Source organism: Lissotriton helveticus, chromosome 9 (assembly GCF_964261635.1).
Source record: "Lissotriton helveticus chromosome 9, aLisHel1.1, whole genome shotgun sequence".
Taxonomy (NCBI): domain Eukaryota; kingdom Metazoa; phylum Chordata; class Amphibia; order Caudata; family Salamandridae; genus Lissotriton; species Lissotriton helveticus.
In genome coordinates this window covers 506,835,573-506,858,832 of record NC_136070.1, presented here as the reverse complement: position 1 = coordinate 506,858,832, position 23,260 = coordinate 506,835,573, and the positions used below count along the sequence as shown (strand labels likewise).

The following is a 23,260-nucleotide window of genomic DNA, read 5'->3' as shown; positions in this document are numbered from 1 at the left end:
TGAACCATTATACTTGCTTGTCGGGGTGAGAGGTCCAATGGGAGCAGCAGCCCTTCCTGCTCTCCAAGGCCTGCCTTAGTCCAGTGTCCTCTGCCGGCCCGACCAGTATCGTCAATGTTAACAGTTAGTGTCTCGAGAATCCAGTGTTCAGGCGTGTGGACCGGGGTCAGTTTCGTCCGTTTCCGCCCCTGGCGAACGGTAAGAGGCTGGTCGCTTGGATGTCTGCGTTCCGGGGTCCTCTACTTCCGTACGGCGGCGGTGGTTCTTGTTCCCACGGTGGGATCCCTCCACTTGTCTCCAGCCCTCGAGCCAGTCATATGTTGCTTCCGGTGTCTCAAAGAACCATGTTTTTCCCTCAGCCACTACTCTGAGCCTTGCTGGAAACAGCATGGAGTATGGCAACTCTAGTGCTCTTGGTGCCTTTTTTACTTCCATGAAGTTTTTCCTTCGACGAGAGACCTCGGCCGTGTAGTCCGGGAAGAAGGTAATTGTTGAATTTTGTACTTTGATTGGTGGCGAGATCCTTGCTGTTGGTAGGATCACATCTCTGTCACGAAAGTTAAATAGCCTGGCTAGCATTGGTCTCGGGGCCGCTCCTGGTTTTGGCCTGCCGCCGGGGACTCTGTGTGCTCTCTCCACTGAGAAGAAACTGGATAGTCCCTTAGGCTGTAGCCTCGTCTTAATCAGCTCCTCTACGTACAGGTCTATTGCTTGTCTGCCTTCAGTCTCTGGAATACCAAGGATGCGCACGTTGTTCAGTCTTGAGCGCCCTTCTTGGTCATCAATTCTTTCTTTTAGAAACTTGTTTTCCGCCTCGATCCGGGCTAGGGCTGTTTGCAGTTCTGATGTGTCCTCTACTAGGGACTTGGTGACTACTTCTACCTCCTTGACTGTCGGTCATTTTCTGGAAATCCGCTCGTAGCAGTGATACGTCTGTTGAGATCGTCCCCACAGTAGTTTGGACATTCGCCAATGCTTTCATTATGTCTTCAAGTGTAATCTTCTTCACCCCTTCGCAGTCAGCAGTCTTGCCTGGGGATATGCGTCCCTCTGTCAGGGTTGGGGGGCTCTTGTCGTACGCATATTTGTCAAGTTTGGCCTGCGTGGCGTGATTCCGTGCGCCTCTTCCGGACATGGCGCTTGACCTGGTGTGTTAGGCAGTCAGTCGCTCCGCAGCAGGCCCCCTTAGTAAACATTTTTTGAAACATTAACACTTCGTTTCTTTGTGAAATATATGTTCAATCGCCTTTTCATTCATGAAGTTTGATCACTCTGAATCAATATTACATGTGGCTTGCGTTTTATTCTCTTACCTTGCAGTAAATTTCAGGGCTAGATCTTCCAATTGATCTCAACACTTAATAATCAGTCAAATAAACCATTCCCGCTACTTTAGCTTAAATTATGTTTGTGTCTTTTTGTCTCTCTTTGATGTCTCCCCCTCACACCTTTTCTGGTATTGTTCCTGGTTTGTAAATCCAAGCTTGCGAATCAAACTGTGCAGCAAACAATCACAACTAACCCTTGAATCACTGGGGCCCCCACCAACGCAAAGTAATATTTTTCTTTGACAGCAGCCGCCTTCCTCTCCAATGTTGGGCATGTTTTGCTCTAGATCACCTTCTGATGCCCTCAAACATGCCCGCCAACTACTTTCCCCTTGCCAACTCCTTGGCACGAATAGGAAGTGTGGCACTGTAGGGACCCGGGAGAGGGCTCAAGTTAAATAGCGCAAGAGCCCAAGATTTTAAATGTGATGGGGTGGGGCGCGGGCATGAGCACAGCAGTAGAATTTGATGATGTCTGAGATGGCCAGGAAGGACTAGGAAAAAATAAATAAATAATAAAAAAGTACGGTGCCTGGGATTTGGAGCACCTTGCAGTAAGTGGTGCTTTGATTTAGGAGGGTATTGCACTACTACAACCCTGATGGACACGATCAAAGCAAGTGGCCACCAGCCTTCTGTCGCCCTTTTAGTGCCTTAATCACTTGATATTCCTGTCGCCTCGTCTTGGGCCTGCTCTGTACCTTCCCAGTAGCTTCTCATAGCGTCTATCCCTTTCCTGCTCCCCTCCTTCTCCTATAGCACCTTGATCGTCTGTACATCTCCTTGCCTCGGTCACTGCCCATATACCAAGGTACCATAACTCAATCACGTTTATCATTCAATTTCAAATCTGGAGATGACGATTACTGCATTGGTGCTGAAAGGGATGTGACTGTTATAATAAACAAGTCAAAATTGAACTTATATACAACCAACTGAAAACAGACGTGTTGCCGACATCACCTATACGGATTTTCTTTTTTTTTTTAAAGAATATATGTTGTGAGGTATATTCTTAATTGGGTTTATATTTAATATTTTGCCTAAAATGTTCTGGTTTTCCTTCCTGCCTTGAGGCCGAAGTTTTACACACTTGTTTTGTGCTCCTCTGTTTGGAATAGAGCAGGGATGTCTGTGGGTAGCTATGCTCTTCACAAGTGCCAAGTAGAATAGACCAGAATATGTGAACGATCTCTACGGCAAATGCTATCTCGCTCTGCAAAGATGGTGGCAGCTGCAGAGCTTCATTCATTAAAGTAATATTCTTCACTGGCATGTTGTTGTACTGCACCTTTAAGAAATATGTGTGCCGCTCTTTAGTTCTACCACGTTTTATGGAGTTGCTCTCAAGAACGGTCATGTTTATTCACTGTTGTAATGTGATGATTTGTATGGTGTTTCTCGTGCACTTACCTTAAATGTTTTAAATGCATGTGATGTGTGTGTGGCCGTGGATTCAGTTGAGTCAGTTGCTGCCGACTTGGCTGTGCACGCTTTGGGCTCCGTATTTGTCTACAATTATATTAAATTCTTCAGCTGCATTCTCTTGTAATGAGCCTTATATGCAAATGCAGTACACGTGTTAATTTTTCTACACTTTGTCAGGAGTTATGGGCCTGGAAAGTAAGTCTGGAAAGTACCCACTAGAATAACTGTATTTTTTTCCCTCTTTTCCATGTAGGAAAGTCCCCTTATTTGCTTCAACAGACATCTTATTAGCTCTTGGGCAAGTCTTGCTTTATTGTGGTGATATTTTGTAAATTGCCATACCACATGCTGCATCTCCTTTTCTTTTTGGGAATGGCTCAGTACGGGGTTATGTTTTAATCTCTTAGCTGAAGAACAAAGGACTTGCCAGGACTGATTTTTCTATTGTTTAACGAACTGCAAACGTGAAGCGCGTTGAGGATAAAGAATGCCAGCAGGAAACAAATGAGCCTTAACAGCAAGTTTATTGTTTTAACAAGACATACATTATATTCGCTAACTAAAAAGCAGTTTAAAAATGTAACGTACATGTTCCAGATGTCTGTTTAAAACATATTGTCACGTTTAGCTGTTTCCAAGCTGATAGATAAAATACATGATTTATAAAAAAATAGTAAAAAAAAGAAAATACCCCTTTCCAATTTCTATGTGATCATGTTAATTTGCTGTTTCTGTAAACTAGCACATTGGCCAATTAATAATTATTATACAGATATAACATTGCACTTCATGTGCCATTTGTGAATTTGATATGATAATTAGGCCCAGGATATCTTTTTTAGGACTTGTGCCGTAAGGAAAATAATATACGAAAATCAGAAACGAACCACCCCAGGCGCCAGAATACTCTTTAACTGGATTAGAAACGTACACTAAAGATAAAAACATACTTTCAAATGAAATAACTTCCCAATGACATCCGAATGTTCCAATCTTCCTTCAATTCAAAAGAAGATGGAGACTCACCTCTACAAGCAACTCTGTGACCTCTCCACAAAATAACAACACGCAGTTATCAATGCTTAGTGACCCAGGAAGTGTTTGTGCGGATTTTTCCACCGTTGTCCTTTGTGGTGTTCTCGCTCTGGGAAGGGTAGTGGTTTTTTTTCCGGCAGTACGACACATTTCCAGACAGCAAAACGAGCCAGTTTTGCTATTCACTTTCGGAAAGTCTATATTTTGGTGGAAAAATGTCCGAAGTCGAGCCTCCATGTTCTGTCATGCTTCGCACAATAAGCGCCTTCCTGAAAGCACTCAGCTTAAACGAGCTCCCCTACCTGTGAGGGCTTGAAATGTCTGACACTGGCTGCCCTGCCTGCGAGGCCCTCGGGGTGAATGAAGTGCAGGCCTGCGAAGGCTCGCCTCTCCTGACACAGGGTGAATGAGCTTCGCCGCCTCCCCTCTTCCTACGTACATCCGGGCACTGTGCACGTCTCGCGTTCGGCGCACGGTCCGTTGCCGGGTTGGAGCGGATTGGAGGAGGGGGAGGAGGAGGATTAGACGAGGAAGAGGAGGAGGAAGGAGCCGAGCAGCGCGAGCCCAACGGGTCCGGCTCTGCCCGCCGGTATATTCCCTTCACCCACCCCCGCCGGCTCCGCACGTCGCCTCTCTTCCACCTCGGGCTGCAGGCGTGGGTGACCGTGATGAGCTCTCGCCGCATCTGGTGCCGCGCCGCCTCCGCCTGATGCAGTGAGGCCGCCCCCGGGCCCGCACCCCACCCGAGCCCGCCCGCACCGCCAGGATCCTCGGGTAAGCAATGGTGCCGCTGAAAGCTACGCATTGCGGCCTGGGTGGAGGCCACTGCGGCGGCCGAGTCCAGGCGGCTGCGCGAAGCACCGTTCGCAGGAGGAATTGTTGCTCCCACCTTTAAAGGAGAAGGGGCGCAAGCGGTCCTGACCCCCTCCGGTGCTGGTGATGTAACCCAGTTGCATTGTACTCCGCCCCCTCCATTGAGGTTTTCTTTCTGCGTGCACCATGTAAATAAAGGACCATTACGAAATGAGGCCGAGCTAGGGGCGCCTGACAAGGCCACGACCCCCGGGGCGGGGGTGAGCGGTGTTGTACCTCATTTGTTCTGCAGAGATACCTGGGGTGTACATGGTGTGCACCATCGCCAGGTCCACCCTAATAATGGACCCTGTCTGTGTTGATATAAGTGAACGAGGCCCGCGTGGAGGCACATAGGGAGCATGTGGGCACTGTACCCCATGTTTGTTTACAGAGCCCCGCTGTTGTAAGGAGGGGGCGGGTGTACGTCAGTGTTTGTTTACCTAAACTCTGGGTGGGTAATCATGCAGGGAATGTGATCTGGGGTTACGCGTACGTACTGCTGGCTCTGCACCTGTATGTTATGCAGTGGGCCCCTCAGTATCCTTATAGACAGGCCGGTTTTGACAGTGCACCCATTTCCACTACGTACTCCAGAGCCAATGCATGTCACCGACATGAGCATCAGCCGTGCTTAGGCTGCATGACGTAACCCGGTGTCCCTGCCAGGCGGGGGAGGGGCGGCACTGACAGCGCGCAGCACGCCACCTTCTAGCTCGGTCCTCCAAGGGGCATCCATCTGTTCCTTCATTGCTGTACTACGACTAATTTCTACATTTTCAAAACAGTTAAACAGTTTCGTTTTTGATTAACACTCGTGTTTCTTTTGTACTGTGTTTGGGGACCCTACGGCTGGTTGTTATTGACATCTTGCATGTTTTGATTTTGAGCCAGGACATGGCTTCTCTTGTAAATTTTTGATAAATTTTAGTATGAGTTTGTAAGAAAATCACTCTATCTCTCGCTGAGCTAATTTACCCTAATAGTTGTTAAGTATTTGGAACACAAGTAATTTGCTGGTGAAGCCTTTTTCTAAGTATTGTTTGTCGTTAGTCAAAATCCAGTTTTCAAGATAAATAGACCGATATGCCCAGCTTTGAATCTAAATTTTATTGAGGCAATGTGCTGCCATATAGACAGGCTATTAGATAGTTTCGACTAGAAAGGATCTTTATCGCCGTGTTAGCGTTCTGAGATTTTGTTTTGTTTGAAACGCCTTTGAGCTTACATATATTTCTATTTGTTTTCATCCTGCATTGGCACCAGAATGCCACTTGTTCTCAGCACAGGGAAGCTGGAGCATGTGCTGTGTATAGGTATTGTCAGCAATGACCGTTCACTTCACCAAATGAGGTTGTCGGCCTTTCATGTGGTATGAATAAGATTTGGAGACAATAAAACATAGCTTTGAGTTTGTGTATTACATTCATGGTTTCTCTTTAATATAATAGAAGTTGCGAATTGCACAGAACATTTCGCTGTGAATTGACCCCAAAAATATTTGTGGAATGCTATATTTAAGGATCGATGCATCATGTTATGGTGTGCCAACTATGAATTCATATGCTTTTGCAAACTTCACCTCCTCTTATATCTTTATAACCTAAGACCTTACATCCATATTAATAGAAAAAGAAGTGAAACAATTGTTTACTTTTAGACTGTTTCTATTGGTTGTTAATATATAATGGGTGCTGACTTGTAGAGAAGGGCATGGGACTCGGCAGAGGAATACTAGGGATCATGGTCCTGATGAAAGCCAGACACCCCCTTCTTGGGTTAATTGGAAGACTGAAACATGTTGACCGAGCAGATGCTGGTGAAAAATTATCTTGCATGCATTCCATTACTTTTTTTAATGATCCCACTGCTCTCACAATTAAAGAGTGCAATTCCTAGGTAAGGTTTTTGAGATTTGCATTTCTTATGGCTCATTTCCCTCACTCTTTTATAGAAACGCTCTGTGATGTCAGAGAGCTCACCCATCACTAGACTTATTAGTGTGGGTGGCCAATAAATAAGTGACACTGGGTGGTGTGTGAGGCTATTCCTTACATTTTTTTGTAATTCTTGAGTCCTGTTCAGGAGATAAACTCCTAGCAAGATCCTCAGTGAAAGGGTAAATCCCACAATAAGGACACTGAGGAATTACAATTCTAACAGTTGCGTTTGCTACTTGTGATTTAGACATAATTTAACTTCAACTAACAAATCCAGCAATAAAGTTATTCCTTTCAGAGCACGATTGCCTATTCATGTCTCCTTCAGCCTTCCTTAACATTTGATTTACTATCTCTCACCACCTACTATACTGTACTGTAACAGAGTTGGAGATGGTTGCTGAGAGAATGCAGCCTACTTCTGTGGCTGCGACTTGCTGTAGCAACTCAGACAATTACAGAGACCACTTCAGCTTCCTCTGGCCACTTATTGGCATTTTCTCTCACAAGAAAGAGAGAAAGGCCAACCTTGCTGTGATTAAGGCAGAACTAGCATGTCTTGATTCTGAGGCCGTGGAGGGGGGAAAGGCCAATGTGAATCTCCCACACCTCAAGCCTACCAAGTGGCCTTGTGAGTTCTAGCTTGTCCAGTGATCCAGATTTGCCAAATTGTCTATGTTTGGAAACTACCAATCAGCCTATTCGCCACTATTCAAATTTCGAAGGGCATTCTTGTCCTATCTCACTCCTTCCACTACCTCCAGATCTCCACAGTTCTCCCACAGCTATATTTCAAGCTCCTGTCATTCCGTCTACTCATCAAATTACCATGAGCACATCTCCCCGTTTCCTCATTAATGTCTTAGCCCAATACCCTTCTAATCTACTTCTGTTCACAAACATTGCAGTGAATGCTTATTCTTGTGCTCTCAGAAATTATAACCAAATAACAACTACTGTCCTACCCAACTACGACTAAGCTTTGTTCCTTTTGCTACTCGCCACCAAGAGCTTCACCACGTTGTCAGAGGTAGAAAATAATGAATAAATGCAATTACAACTCGTAATAATAGTTGAGTTAGGAAAACTGGAAGAGTGGTGGCTTCTTAATGAGCTTTGGGAAGAAGACAAGTTGGTTGAAGCAGTGGCCTGAACATTATAAAGTATGCAGCTTAGTTTGCTGTGTGACATAGTCATTTCATAGGGCCATTATTAAGCACTGAATCTTGGACGATGTTTCCATCTTAGGCTATGTTTTTGTAGACACGCAATTGTAAGAACGAGCATTCTTCCTAAGTTGGGAGATAGTGGGACTTACTTACTCCTGCACTATAAAGAGCAAAGCTCATAGTTTCTTTGGTCTGTTCAATTTGCTCGCCAGATCTGTGGATTTTGTTTTCATGATTTTTCAGCACTTTTTCTTTTGCTGCTTGTGTAGCACTGCCAAGAGAGTTTATAAACAGCCTTCATAAGAGATGCATTATTTATGAAATTTGACGTTCATTTAAATTTGTTGCACCATGGCATAAATTCCACAAGATTGAAGTCAATTGTACATGTAGGTTTTGTGTTGGATATGGCGTGTAAGTGCCTTGGCGGGGCAGCTATCTGTAAATCGTTTAGTGTATTCCAGCTGCCCGAATGCAATGGGGTAAGGCTTGCTTAAAAGCATACTTTTTCATGCGACCCTGTGTGCCAAGACATGACCTTATGTGCATGTGTCTGTGAGTGATGTGTTGTATTTATTGTCACTGATGGATATTGAGGAGCACCTGTGAAATATGCAATGAGTCTTACGTTCCCAATCCACATGCCATAAATGTAGTATGAATTGAACTTCATATAGTAGTTTATATATGTAAAATTTTTCACAAACTTCACCTGGTGGCACGTTCATCTGCCAGTCAAACTGCTTACAGACAGAGATGTCTTCTGTGTAGCTCCGGATTTGGCAAGGTATGTGCTGCTGAAGCTTTGGTTGTTCATCAAAGCCTGGTGCTTGTGGAACTGATGTTAAAGTAAAATTGATGATCATGATGATTTCATTAAGAACAATCTATGATGATGCATCATTTCAGCCTTCTTATGACCATTATTCCGTTAACTATTCAGATTGTTGTGATTCCACTATTTGCTCCAAGTGGGTCTGTCCAGTTTATCTCTACATCCAGGTATTTGACATGTTTTCCTTTAAGTATGTTACTAGCAGCCTTCTTTAGGATTTCTGTGTTGGCTTACTTACCAGATGTTGTAAGTTGATCAAGCGAGTCCGCATGTGAATACAATTACAAAATAACTTTTCACAAAATCAGTTTTTTTGGATAAACCAATTTTATTGATATTGGTACTACATTCAGTTCAGTCTGCTCCAAGTTCAGTACATAAGTTAGCGATGCAAACAAAAAAAATCCACACTAGTGCCCGCAGCTCAATCATCAATTGTCTGCCAGCCCATTGTACACCACCACCGACCCAAAATCTTAGTGTTTCTGAGAGCATCCCAAAGCCTGGTAGGTCAGTTTTTCTGACATGGCACACCAGTCCACCCCCGTCAACCATTCCACTAATAACGTACTCAGTTTTATAGCCCACTCGCACTACACTATTATTTAATAAAATATGCAAATTTTGCACCATACTTTGATATTGCGCTTACATTGTGATCTCGCAACACTGCTTTCTTAGCAATTCATTTTTGTACTTAAAAATGAGTTTGCACGTTTTGTTCTCATTAAATGTTGTCTACATTCATGCACTAGTGTATACTTGGTACCTCACTGTGCTGTCAACCAAAAATCAGGGTCTTTCTAATGCACATCTTTGACAATCAGTGTGACCTATTACTACTTTACTTTATCACTGTACTAAGTGATACCCTACTGCTGCACATTGTGACTTTCTCATGCCGAATTTGTTTCGCCAGACAAATAACCTGCATTCTTTTGGGTGCTGTTATTATGGCCATCAAACTTAAAACAAACCGCTTCATATCATCTGGATTCATCTTACATTTCTTAGAAGATTCTCCCCGTCCCTCCCAGCCTACTGTTATATTGGTAGTGGGAGGGCCGGGATCTTTTTGGGGGTTATTGTTTAAAGGTTCCTATAAAGGAGACTATCTTGACACGTTTTTTTGGGAGGCAGGTGTTGTGGGTAAATAAAAGTAGTATCACAGGTAGCCGGTTGATTTATCCAAGTAAGAGGTTTATTTGTAGTTCATCATTAGTTCCATAAAATATTTAGTTGTATTTAAGAAGATGAATTATAGGGTCCCACCAGGAGCTAGATGGTTGTTGCTCAGCCCACTCTCATCAACTGTCATTCTCCACACACAACCAGGCACACTCACATTCTTCTCACTCTGACATCAAGCATTCCAACATTCCACGCAGACATCACGCTCATTCTGGCTGAGCAACTAGGAAGGATACGATTCTAGGTACAACAGCAGGTCACACCTGCATATCTTTTATTCAGACAAATACAGGTGTCCAAGAAGAAAGAATTATTTAAGTCCACAAAAATTCAAAAGCGGTCCTGAGGGAGAAGGTTTATACGCGATGGGGGGGAGAATGTCCTTTAAAAGTCTCTGGTGTCCTTCACTCTGGGTTTCTCTTCTTTGGGATGGAGGTGTGATGTCACCTTCCAAAGGGGTGAGGATGAAACAAACAAAACAAATAAATAATGTCAGGTCGCTATATGGGCTCTTTTCTAAGGGTGCTACCTTGACCAGCTTGTGTTGCCACCAGAGTGAGGGGAAAAAGTTGTGGGGTATTATTTATGTGTGCCCCCTCCTTTTCTTTTTCCCTCCTTCTCTTTTTCCCTCCTTCTCCTTGGCCTCCCGCAATCCTCCCGGTCTTCTTAACTTCTGAAATAGATTTGTCCAGTACACTTGTCTGGAACCACGGTCCTCCTGGACCGTGGCGATGGGTATCGAGGCGTCCTCTCCTCCTCTAGGACGTCCAGATACTTCGGCGTTAGGGGGCTCTGAAAACGAGCTTCCGCTGTACTCAGCTCTGGTCTGTTGTTCAGGTCTCTTCGACGCTCCGTAGGCACTTGTCTCTCCGGCTACTGTGGTACGCCCCTCTCTCCCCTCAGAGTCCTCGTCTTCTTCCTTTCCCTCATCGGCGTCTGACGTCATCAATGGGCGTCGTTCCAACGCTAAAGCGGTAACCTCAGTCTTGAGGAGAGCCTTATCGGGATCCATGATGGAATTCCCGGCCGGCGGGGATTCCGTACCACATTGCCTTTCCTCTAGGGATGGAAGATCGGGCCTTTCAGTCACTGGAAAACGCGGCAGATAGTCCACATTTCCTTGCAGTTTTCCAGGATGGTGTGAAATCTGAAACGAAAAGGGCTGCAGAGCTAAGAACCAGCGTAACACTTTTGCATTAGTGTCTTTGTTGGTGGACAACCAAGTTAGTGGTGCATGATGGGTTAACAAAAAAAAACGAGCATCCTAGCAGGTAATACTGTAAGGATTCCATGGCCCTCTTCACTGCTAAGCATTCTTTTTCCATTGTGGCATAATGCCTCTCCCTCGGAAACAGATTTCTGCTAAGGAATACAATGGGGCATAGATGGCCTTGGGAGTCAGGTTGTGATAAAACCGCCCGAGACCCCTGTCAGAGGCATCCGTCTGTAATACAAAGGATTTCTGGAAGTCAGGGCAAGTGAGGACTGGCGCGTTGCATATTAGTTTTCAGGGTTCTAAAACTGTGTTCTTGGTCAAGTCCCCATTCCATCTGAAGTTTGGTGTTGGTGTGTCTGAGTAAATCTGTGAGGGGACTGGCAATTTCTGAGAAGTGGGGTATGAATCTACGGTAATAACCTACTAAACCGAGGAAAGCCCTTACTTCTTTCCGGTTGGTGGGAGGGGGTATGTTTTGTATGGCCTATATTTTTTTGTGTTGCAGTTTGATCTCCCCTCGGCTAATGATGAACCCTAAGTATTCGATTTGGTGTGTACCCAGAGTTGTCTTTTTAGGATTTAATGTCAGCCCTGCTTTGGTTAGTGTGGTAAACACATTCTGTAGGTTTACAATGTGGGTCTCCCAGTCGGGACTATGGACGACAATATCATCTAAATATGCTACTGCATATGTTTGATGGGGTTTTCAGTATTAAATCCATTAACTGTTGAAAGGTTGCGGGCATTACTTTGAAGTGATATAGCCCAGATGGAGTAGAGAATTCAGTCTTCTCCCTTGCCGTTCCAGTTAGGGGAATTTCGCAATATCCTTTTGTTAGATCTATCGGTAACATGACACTTGCTTCCCCTAACCTTTCTACCAATTCATCCACTCGTGGCATAGGATAATTATTGAATTTTGAGTGGGCGTTTAAATGACGAAAGTCAATGCAAAAACAGATACTGCCATCAGGTTTGGGTACTAAAACAATGGGAAAGCGCCAAGCGCTTCGAGATGGTTCGATGATATCGCTTTAAGCATTGCTTCCAATTCTTGTTCTACCACCATGCGTCATGCTTCTGGTATTCTGTAGGGTTTTAAGTTGATTACCTTGCCTTCCGGGGTTATAATGTCGTGTTCTATCAATGGAGTTCGTCCTGGTTTGCTAGAACTTAAACCTGGAAATTCATTAAGTAGTTGTCGTATGTTTTCTTTTTGGTCCGGGAAAAGCTCGGGTCCTACTTTAGGTATTTCGTTTTCTAGATCGTTTCTACTCCCTACGTATATCTCGAGGGGTCTAGAGAGGGTTACCTGATTTGTGGAGACCACTGAATCTTTTGGGGTCCCTTCAGAGTCTTCCCATTTAAAAAAAAAATAGGTTTATGTTATAGGTTTGTCTGCCTTTTCCGGTATTGGGTACTGCCGCTCTATAAGAGACAGGAGTGACCTTTTGGGTGACTACATAGGGCCCTTGCCATGTGGCCAACAGCTTTGTATCTGATGACGGCAGAAGGATTAGTACCTTGTCTCCCACGTCCAATGTTCTCCTCTTACTCCGTCGATTGTACTGGTCCTTTTGACTCGTTTGTGCCCTGTCTGTTTTTATGCACCGTATCCCATAGGGATGCTAGAGGTTCCTTCAGGGTTTTCATATATCCTAAAAGGGGCTTACTTTCGTCTTCCTCTTCGGCCCACTGCTCTGCTGTCATTTCGAGCAATATTCGAGGTTTCCTACCAAGTTCAAAGGGGCTAAACCCAGTTGATTTCTGTTCATGTGACCGAATAGCATAAAGAACAAGAAGACGTTTACGGTCCCAATCCATTCCTGTTTCGTTGATCATTTTCCTAAGTATGGTTTTTATGGTTCTATTATATCTTTCTACGAGCCCATCTATCTGGGGGTGATATACAGCTGTTCTGATGTGGCGTATCCCTAGCAACTTGCAGACTTCCTTCATTAACTTAGCCATGAAAGGAGTTCCCTGATCAGTCAGTATTTTCAAGGGAAAACCCACCCGGGAAAAGAACGAAATCATGGCTTGTGCTACAGTAAGGGTATTTATGCTTGTGAGGGGTATGGCTTCGGGATAACGAGTGGCATAGTCTATCAGCTCTAATATATACTGAAGTCCTCTAGCAGATGGAATCAAAGGACCTACCAAGTCCATCCCCACTCTATGGAATGGAATGTCAATTAGTGGTAAGGGTTGTAGAGGTGCCTTTTTATCTTTGGAGGGGTTGATTAGTTGACAGGTAGGGCAGGTAGCACAAAACCTTGTAGTCTCTTTATAAATCCCTGGCCAATAAAACAGTCCCAACAGATACTTCAAGGTAAGCTCTTGCCCATAGTGTCCCCCTCCTACTTTTTTATGTGCTACGTGTAAAGCTTGTTCTCTAAAAGCTACAGGGATTACCAATTTTTCATTAGAACCCCCATTGTCCCCCATATTTCTATACAGTAGGCCTTTTTTTTTATAACAAAGTAGGAGCCTACCTTTTTGGGGGTCGTCTCCTGGGCCTGGGTCCATGCATTTGCAAGGGTGCTGTCTTCCTTCTGTGCAGTTCGGAAGCTTCTGGAGGGAATGTTCCCATCATCTGGGGAGGAAAGCATACATGAGGAGAGATGTATGTCACCCTTGGTAAACTTTTGCTTATCTCTCCTTTTCTCTCTTCTGGTTTTCTTTTCCCTATCCTGGGGACTCGGTAAGACTTCTCCGGAGAACGGAGCCTCCTGTAACCAGTCTTTCTCAAGGGATGAATTTGTGACCGAGGCTAAATACATATTAAAGTTTGGTAGTTCTGTGCCTAGGAGTACCTTTTCTGGAAGTTGGGGGAACTACCCCGACCTTTCGCACTTGTGGGTAACCATCTATCTCTAACAGTACTTCTACTAAAGGATAAGCCCTAGTATCACCATGTACACATGAAACTAGTACTTTTTCGTCTTCACATATTTTTGCAAAGGGGACCAACTCCTGTGAAATCACTGTATGGTGGCATCCGCTATCAAGTAATGCCGCTAGAGGCCGTCCATTCACTCTTATAGTTTTCTTATATCGTTCCCTAACTCCTCCTGTGCTAAGGACCTTGCCCCGAGATAAGCCTACTTTCATATGTTATGTGGTATTGGTCTATAGGGGACAATTGAGAGCTATGTGCCCCCACTCAGCGCATCTGAAACATTGGGGACCCACGGGAAACTGGGGTTTTTTAGGTATGGGTTTATTCATGGTTTTACTAAAGGAAGAGGGATGTCAGTCTCCGTTATCGCTAGACACTCGAGCCTGAGGTTTGGGAGTAACAACAGACCCTCTCCCTACTTGAGCTTTAAAGTCGGGAGCTCGGTGATAGGCGCAAGCTAGCTCTACCGCGGTATGGGTTGTCTGGTTCGGATGTTGTTTCACCCATGCTCTGGTGTTTGAGGGCAAGGCATCTGAGTACTTCCTCCATGCTGGATGTTTGAGGTCGTAACCACCTGGTTCCTAAATCTTGAATCCTAAAAAATAGAGCCCTGGGGTTGTCCTCGCTGGTCCACTTCTCCCTACGAAAGCGGACTCTGTAATATTCACAATCACAGCCTAATCTTTCCAAGATGGCCCTTTTGATTTCTGGATATGGAGTAACCCCAGCTGGGTTGGCAGCCTGATACGCTGCCTGTAGTTCGCCAGATAGCAATGGGGCAATGTACTGACCCCACCTTTCCGGCAACCATGTGGCGGTGGTGGCTATTCTCTCTCAATTTTTGTAAAGAAATAATCAGGGTCGTCCCCTTCCTGAAATTTCTGTAATACACTAATAGGGACGTTACGATGGACTCTGGCGTAGAGATAGCATAGCGTCAGTGGGGCGCATGATAGCAGTGTCTTGCACTTTTTGATTATTCGTGAGGAGTATTGCCTGCTCTTTCAGGGCAGCTTGGAATGCCTCTCTTTCTCGTTGTGCATGTTGATTTTGTTGTTCAAGGGCCAGCTGTAAATGTCTCTGCCCCTCCGCCAGTTGGCTCACTGTATCTTGCATAGTAATGGGTTGGTACATCTTTTCAGCATAGATGTCTAATCCCACTTCTGACACCACTTGTTATATTGGTAGTGGAAGGGCCGGGATCTTTTTTGGGGTTATTGCTTAAAGGTTCCTATAAAGGAGACTATCTTGACACGCTTTCTTGGGAGGCAGGTCACACCTGCAGGTCTTTTATTCAGACAAATACAGGTGTCCAAGAAGAAAGAAATATTTAAGTTCCTTTTAAAAGTCTCTGGTGTCCTTCACTCCGGGTTTATCTTCTCTGGGATGGAGGTGTGATGTCGCCTTCCAAAGGGGTGAGGATGAAACAAAAAAATGTGAGGTCGCTATATGGGCTCTTTTCTAAGGGTGCTACCTTCACCAGCTTGTGTTGCCACCAGAGTGAGGGAAAAAGATGTGGGGTATTATTTATGTGTGCCCCCTCCTCTTCTTTTTCCCCACCCCCTCTCTTCTCTTTGGCCTCCCGCAATCCTCCCCGCCTTCTTAACTTCTGAAATAGATTTGTCCAGTACACTTGCCTGGAATCACGGTCCTCCTGGACCGTGGCAATGGGTATCGAGGCGCCCTCTCCTCCTCTGGGACGTCCAGATACTTCGGCGTTAGGGGGCTCTGAAAACGAGCTTCTGCTGTAATCCGCTCTGGTCTGGTGTTCGGGTCTCTCCGACGCTCTGCAGGCACCTGTCTCTCCGGCTCCTGTGGTACGCGCCTCTCTCCCCCCTCCGAGTCCTCGTCTTCCTTTCCCTCATCGGCGTCTGACGTCATCAGTGGGATTCAGAAAAGGGGGTGGTGATGAACAGAGTGTCTGAATTAAGCAGACCACTCTTACCCAGTCCAAAGATCAGGGCTTGATCCATCACCGTTATTTAGCTCACTGCCCCATCCCAGCTCAGAACCTGGCTATATGCAAATTAGTCTGTCCCTGGCCCAGTGCATCATGGGAACAGGGCAGACCAAACTACCAAGCCAATTCTTCACCAGAAAGGAGACAAGCTACCGGGGACCGGTTTCTGGCGTTACAGCCTCGTCGGCCCGGCTTGCTTGAATCCTGATGGAGCAGTGAGCAAGTGACTCATGTCTGAGTATACCCTGCCACACCTATAGTGGCCAAAAACGATTCAGAAAAGGGGGTGGTGATGAACAGAGTGTCTGAATTAAGCAGACCACTCTTACCCAGTCCAAAGATCAGGGCTTGATCCATCACCGTTATTTAGCTCACTGCCCCATCCCAGCTCAGAACCTGGCTATATGCAAATTAGTCTGTCCCTGGCCCAGTGCATCATGGGAACAGGGCAGACCAAACTACCAAGCCAATTCTTCACCAGAAAGGAGACAAGCTACCGGGGACCGGTTTCTGGCATTTCAGCCTCGTCGGCCCGGCTTGCTTGAATCCTGATGGAGCAGTGAGCAAGGGACTCATGTCTCACACAGACCTTACTACCATAATCTCTAAAGCTAGATATACAATAAATGATCACATTGCCCATGCAACCTCAGATAAAATACATCCTCTCCACCCAGTTACCTATCACCTGCACATCTCATGAAAGCTGCCCTCTAGTAGTTGTAGTAACAGAAGACACTCACTCTTTTGTCATTGCATGCTAAGACTGTAATTCATTTTCCATATGGGATGGTGCTACTTCCCCATCATATGTCCCATTATGTAGTATCACAGAAGAAATCTGATAGGGCTGACCCTCCCATTGTAGAGGGTGAAGAATGTTCATTGATTTATGAAACAAATCCTCTTGCACCCAGAATGGTATCATTTGTAGTATTCCCACTTGCTTATGGAGAATAATCATATTGCGTGCAGTGTGTCCCATGTAGGATCTCAATATGCTATGTCTCTCTTTAATTGTACAAGGACTCTCAATAATGTTTGATCCTAGCATATCTAATCCCAGCACCATATATTCCTGAATACTTGAAGTGTAAGTCAGACTGGACAGGACAGTCTTCATTTGTTGGAGTTCAGTCATTTAGGGAAATAACAGATTTTGTTAACTTAACCGTAATATTTAACAAATACTACTAAAATGCAATGGGCCTTTACTGGTATTTACATTTGCAAAGGAAAGGAATGTCATCTTTGGATAAGTGTATAGGTTCACAACATGTGTTTGTACATCAGAGGCTCAAGTGGGTCCTCTGAGATACAACCCTGTTAAGGTTTCGTGATCCTGGTAAAGAGCTGCTGCGACTGCAGGCATACACACTGGATTTGTGCCCCTGTTTATCTGTAAGGCTTGACAAAGCACGCCATTCACTCTAATTTTAGCCATTGGACCTATGCGCTGCACTTCACCCACAACTGATAGTTTGGACTCAAACCAGTCCTTTTTAGGTCGAGGAATTTATTGCTTGAAACCTATTACATGTGACCAAACTCTCAAGAACAAGCCGGATTTCCTACAATACAACGTGCGCCTGGGGAAGCGTAAAAGCTTCCCCAGGCGCGCGCTTGGCCTCACTCACACCCCATATACTTGCTCCCCCTGCCCCCCACACTCCTCGAACCAGACTCCCCCCGCCGCTCGCCATATGTTCGTTCCCTCCGACTGGCAGCCTGCGGCCACTGATCACAGTAAAGGCTTTGATCTATCTCACACCCCTCTCCCACTCCTTCCTCCCACTTGCTTCTACTGACCATGTAAAGGGGACGACACTGGAACAATGGCTGCCTTGCCAGGAATGGCCTTCTGTCGACCCCCTTCTTACATCCTCCAGACATGGCTGAGGCAGCTTCTTCCTGCAGTTTGGTCTTTGGGCAAGGGTATTCCTGGCTGTGGCAGAGCTGCATGCAGTGTAGGTCCATGCACACCACAACTTCGCCTTGCTTTGTTGTATTTTTGCATTGTTAATGTTCACATTTGTTCGCAATTCGCCATGTGTCTTTCGTTTCTGTCTCACTCTCTCCTACCCCTTCACTGTCTAGGCCTCTCCACTCTTCCTCTATTTCTGTCTCACTCTCTCCTGCCCCTTCCCTGTCTTGGCCTCTCCACTCTTCCTCTGTTTCAGTCTCACTCTCTCCTGCCCCTTCACTGTCTTGGCCTCTCCACTCTTCCTCTATTTCTGTCTCACTCAGGGGTGTGGAATTTCTTAAAATATCTACTTGTCCATGGGCAAGGTTGCTTCATGAATCTACTTGTCCTGTAACAAAATCCACTTGTCCCTCTGGTGCCATGTAGTGCCAGCAAACATTATGACACCAATCTCATTATGTTGGAGCTCTTATATATCCTCTCTGATTATGCAGGGCTCATATTATAGTCATGTTTGAATACTAGCAATCCCTATATGTTACCACGTTTCGGCAGATCTACATACTGGGACTGAAGGTAATGTCACGCAATAGATCCAAGGTTGGATTACTCTTTTGAGTCTGTGCAAACCTACTAACTTGCATATTTTAAGGGTTTTCAACAACTCTTCTCTAATATTTTCCCATACTGAGAAATGTTGGAAATTTACTCCAGACATTGGCAGAGGTAAACCTTCTTCCAGAGTTGGGAAAAAGTGTTTGGAGGGAAAATGAACTTGCAAACACTCAGGTTTTCGCATTAGCAAATCTTTACATGCATATTTGCTCATGCTAAAATGTAGTTCACAAATATTTTCTAGGAGTACAATTTCTTGCCCTACTTCTGTAAATTCTTGTGAATTCACGAAAGACATAGCTGCACTTATTGCAAGGGTGCACTTTTGAGACTTTCTTTAATAATTGGGCCCCTAATTTGGTCTGGCGTTAACCATGACTGTTTGTGTTTATTAAAATTCTCTCTCTCTGTATTGGCTGGCTTCACTGTGGTGACAGCATTCTGTTTTAGGTCTCGCCTGTCGATGCGCATGCGCATCGAGCAAGGCGAGAGTATTGGCACTTATCCGCTCTTTATCCACACTGCAAGGAATCGTGGCGATTCCTTGCAGTGCACGAGAAATTTAAGCTCAATGCGCATGCGCATTGAGCTTAAATGCGCGTGCACATGCCCCCAGCCGCCTACTCTCTCTCACAGCCTCCCCCAGCTCCGCCCCTCACTACTTGATTGCACGGCCGCTAGGCCGTGCCTCCCCTACTCTCCTCCCCCCTCCTCCTTTCCTCCCCTGCCTGCCTGCCGCTAGGCCGTGCCTCCCCTACTCTCCTCCCCCCTCCTCCTCCTACTCTCCTCCCCTGCCTGCCTGCCGTGTCGCACCTCTCCCCTCTCCGCCCCCTCCCCTGCCCGCCCCCTCCCCTGCCCGCCGTGTTACGGTGAAAGGCTTGTTGCTTGTTTGCCTTCGTCTCGTTCCTCCCCCCCTTCTTTTAATTCTGTCCTTCGTTCCTTCCTTCTATCCATCTTTCACTAACTTCCATAACACTCTCCTCCTGCCCTGGATTTCCTTCCCTTCGTCCATAGCTGTTTGCTCCATTTCTCCATCGTTGACTCCCTCCTTCATTGCTATTCCAGACCTGTTCTCAGGCACGGGTTTCTTTCTTTCTGCCCTCCATCTCCTCTAATCACCCAGCTCTTCCCGTGACCTCTGCTCCTTTCAATCACGGAGAAAGCCCGCGTTACCATAACAACCTAATGCGATCACTGAGAAACAGCGGCCTCCTCTGCAGTCGCCGCCAGTTGCAGCGGCCGCCTGGGGCCTTGAGCCCTCGGAAGCGATGGCTGCCCACCCCCCTCCTCCCGCGTAGAGCCTACAACGGGAGGAAGAATAGTGAGGTAAAAAGTGCATCCGAAAATGTTTAAGACATTCTGATCCTCTCAAGGGAGGCTAGGGGGTTCTTTACCTATTGTTTATTTTTAAATTACGCCAAAACATTCTTTTTAAAGAAAGATTTTCGGTTTGGCATGCAGTTCTGAGACATGGCTGTGCCAGTGACATTTTACTTCGTGGCTGCTTTCACGATTGGCGGGCCCGAGGGCTGCCCTCCAGCCCTCAACACAGCCCCCTGACCTAAAGCCTCCTGGCGAGTGCCCCATGTCCCGTATGCTCACTCCAGCACCGACGACAGTGTCAGGAATAATAATAATAATAATAATAATTCCTGGCTGCTCACTTCCAGCCCTCTATAATCTTGGATCAGTAGAGCAAAGAAAATATTAACTCAAAAAATCGCCGATGGGTTTGGCACAACACCTGACTCTGAAAGATTGTTCTTCAAGCAAGGTTTTACTGCATGCACTGGCAGGGCAGCCATGTAGCGGAAGAAATCATTGACAAAGCCAATGGCTTTCATGGCTGTTGGGGCGTGAATGTTCCCTGTATGATAAACATGTTCCCCTGCCCGAGTGCCCGACTCAGTGAAAAGGCCCGGACCTTTATTTTGCCCCTGGAGTCACATTATTCTAGTCTGTGCACAGAGGCAGAGGCCTGTCCCTGACAGAGAAAGACCCAGGAACCTGTCCTGTGACCAGCAGGGTTATACCAAGCATAGCCTAATTGTATGCAGTGGAATAGAGTCTCTGGTGTACCATAGAGAACAGTGGTGGCTTTTAAAGGTGGAAAAACACAATATTTGGTAGGAAGCATACCAATAACAAGCATGTTGCCAGGATACAACAGTGGCAGCATACTGTGATTTGTGAACCCTTGGTATGATTAGACTTTTTTATCGGTTTCAGTGAGTGTGGCATTCTGATCCCTCTTTAGTAAAGTAACACTGTTATGTGAAAAACAAAACCTTGTGCCGACATCCCATATGTATGTGTGGCAGTAGGATTGCGTGGGTAACTGAGTACTGCCACTAGTGGTATCCATTATTAATGCCCCTGGTTATAGCATGACAACCAGCTTCCCCAGACAGTGGAAGTGTATCGCCTGCGTTCCTTTGAATCGAGGAAGGATATCCGAGTAGCCACTGTCTGCTTTGTGGCCCCCAAACAGACCAGACCTGTGGCTTTGCCACTGCTTGTTTTTTTAAAACTCTTTATTTGTTAAGACAGGGAAGAGTAAAATAATAAACACATCTCACATTTGCAGCATGTTTAATCATTCGACACTTCAGTGTACATGTTTCATTGGACAATTAAGTAGTGATCAGAATAAGCGAGTAGGAAGATACTTACTTACCTGCCGTCAAGGAGTCTCCTACTTCAATAGAGGCGTGTTCCACCAAGAGACTGCTAGAAGAAAAGAAATGACCTCTCCTAGCTTTCTTCCTAAGTGGGTCACTAATGGAACACAAGCCTTTTATTAGGTGGAGAAAAAGGTTTTTAGGTCTCGCCTGTCGATGCGCATGCGCATCGAGCAAGGCGAGAGTATTGGGACTTATCCGCTCTTTATCCACACTGCAAGGAATCGTGGCGATTCCTTGCAGTGCCCGTGACTTTTAAGCTCAATGCGCATGCGCATTGAGCTTAAAAGCGCGTGCACGTCCGTCTTTGTTTACCCGCTCCGCCCCCTCCCCTTCCCGCCGTCTCGCATTTCCCCTGTCGCACTTCTCCTCCCCCCTCCCCTCTCTTCCCTCCGTCTTGTTTATTGTACCCGCTCCGCCCCCTCCCCTTCCCGCCGTGTCGCATTTCTCCTCCCCCCTCCCCTCTCTTCCCTCCGTCTTGTTTATTGTACCCGCTCCGCCCCCTCCCCTTGTGTATGTTTGTCATATACTACTGGTGCAGTAGCATTTCAAGAGATGACTGGTGTAGCAGCAGTATACAAATGTTTTTATTCGTTCAAGATGGCGGCAGATTTTCACTCTCTATGATTTAATGTTTCACTTTAGTCCTACTTCTTTTTTTCACTTTCACTGCACACATGTTTTGCTTCCATGTCACGTAATACACTGGAGACACTAACGCATCGGTTGCACTCAATCACCGAGTTGTCCAGCACACGAGGGATACTTTTTGCGGCACGGTCCGATAAGTTTATGTGCTCTTTAGTTAAGGCACGATCGCAATGAGTGAGCGAGAGGTTTCATGGTTACTTCTTTTTCACAGCACAAGACACGGTTCACCTAAAGGCCAGCTACTTACACTTTTTTAAAAGAACCGGCGAATTTAGCGGGTGGTGTTCATCCGCATGCTTTAACATTTCGGTAAGCCTTTGTGTATACATAAGCATGGCCGGAGTCTCACATTTTTACTGGGCATTGTATCGAGGGGAATTTTACTGTATCTCTCTTTGCTTTTTGAAGTTTGTGGTGGACTTTGCGAAATATAATACATTTATTTAGCACAAGCATTTGGGCACGAAATAGGTCTCCAGGATTCCTCGTACAATTAAGTAAGAGGCTGATTTTATGTGACTTCTCACGTGTTTAGTTTAGCCAGTGAAGACCACAGTAATTACGCATGTTTCATGCTTTTTTCTCAGACAGGATTCCCTGGTTTTAAAAGCAATCCTGAGTTACAGGACAGTGATAATTTGAATGGGCAATCAACCTGACATTAACCTAATTGCACTCACCCTCAACCCCTCACCCTCACTCACCCTCACTCACCCTCACCCACCCTCACTCACCCTCAACCCATCACCCTCACTCACCCTCACTCACCCTCACCCTCACTCACCCTCAACCCCTCACCCTCACTCACCCTCAACCCCTCACCCCCTCACTCACCCTCAACCCCTCACCCTCACTCACCCTCACCCTCACTCACCCTCAACCCCTCACTCACCCTCACTCACCCTCAACCTCAACATCAACCCCTCACCCTCACTCACCCTCACCCTCACTCACCCTCACTCACACTCACCCTCACTCACCCTCACCCTTACTCACCCTCACTCACCCTCACTCACACTCACCCTCACCCTCACCCTCACTCTCACTCACCCTCAACCCCTCACCCTCACTCACCCTCACCCACCCTCACTCACCCTCACTCACCCTCAACCCCTCACCCTCACACAGTGGAATAGGTCTCGGAGCATTTGAGTTAGAGCTTTTAGAAATGTTTATGTTTTTTTTTTTTTATTCTTTAGCATTGGCTACAGGAAACAAAAATGCTAAAGATTTACAAAAAAACCCATAAACAATTCTAAAAGCACTAACTCTAATGCTGCGAGACCTATTGCATTTCCAATGCTTGTTTTACAAGGAGCATATCGGCACTCAGAGTAGTTTTGTTCAGTGCCAATACTAATGTGGCAGTGTGTGCTTTTTTGAGAACAAAAACTATTTTTTGCTTTTGCCAATGTTTGTTATAATGGTGAGGGCCTGGTAGCTCTCACATCAACAAGGTTTTACAAAAACCATGCCAAAACAAGTCACGCATTGCCAAAACTAAAAGGCCGACCACCAATTTCAGACCTACTG

General features: G+C 45.8%; 2 protein-coding genes across 5 annotated transcripts in view; one reads left to right on the top strand and one right to left on the bottom strand.

The window, feature by feature from the left end:
* Positions 1-4,214, bottom strand: part of DHRS7 (dehydrogenase/reductase 7) — a 797,588-nt gene extending 793,374 nt beyond the window's left edge. Inside the window, exon 1 of one of the 2 annotated variants that reach the window (XM_078660349.1) lies at positions 4,094-4,214. The gene's annotated coding sequence lies outside the window, so the exon portion shown is untranslated. Of the gene's footprint in view, positions 1-3,782; positions 3,942-4,093 lie in introns of those variants that run through there. The other variant, XM_078660348.1, reaches the window with a different exon arrangement.
* Positions 4,215-4,426: 212 nt separating this feature from the next.
* Positions 4,427-23,260, top strand: part of PPM1A (protein phosphatase, Mg2+/Mn2+ dependent 1A) — a 439,034-nt gene continuing 420,200 nt past the window's right edge. For all 3 annotated transcript variants that reach the window (XM_078660345.1, XM_078660344.1, XM_078660346.1), the window contains exon 1: positions 4,427-4,565. The gene's annotated coding sequence lies outside the window, so the exon portion shown is untranslated. The remainder of the gene's footprint in view (positions 4,566-23,260) is intronic.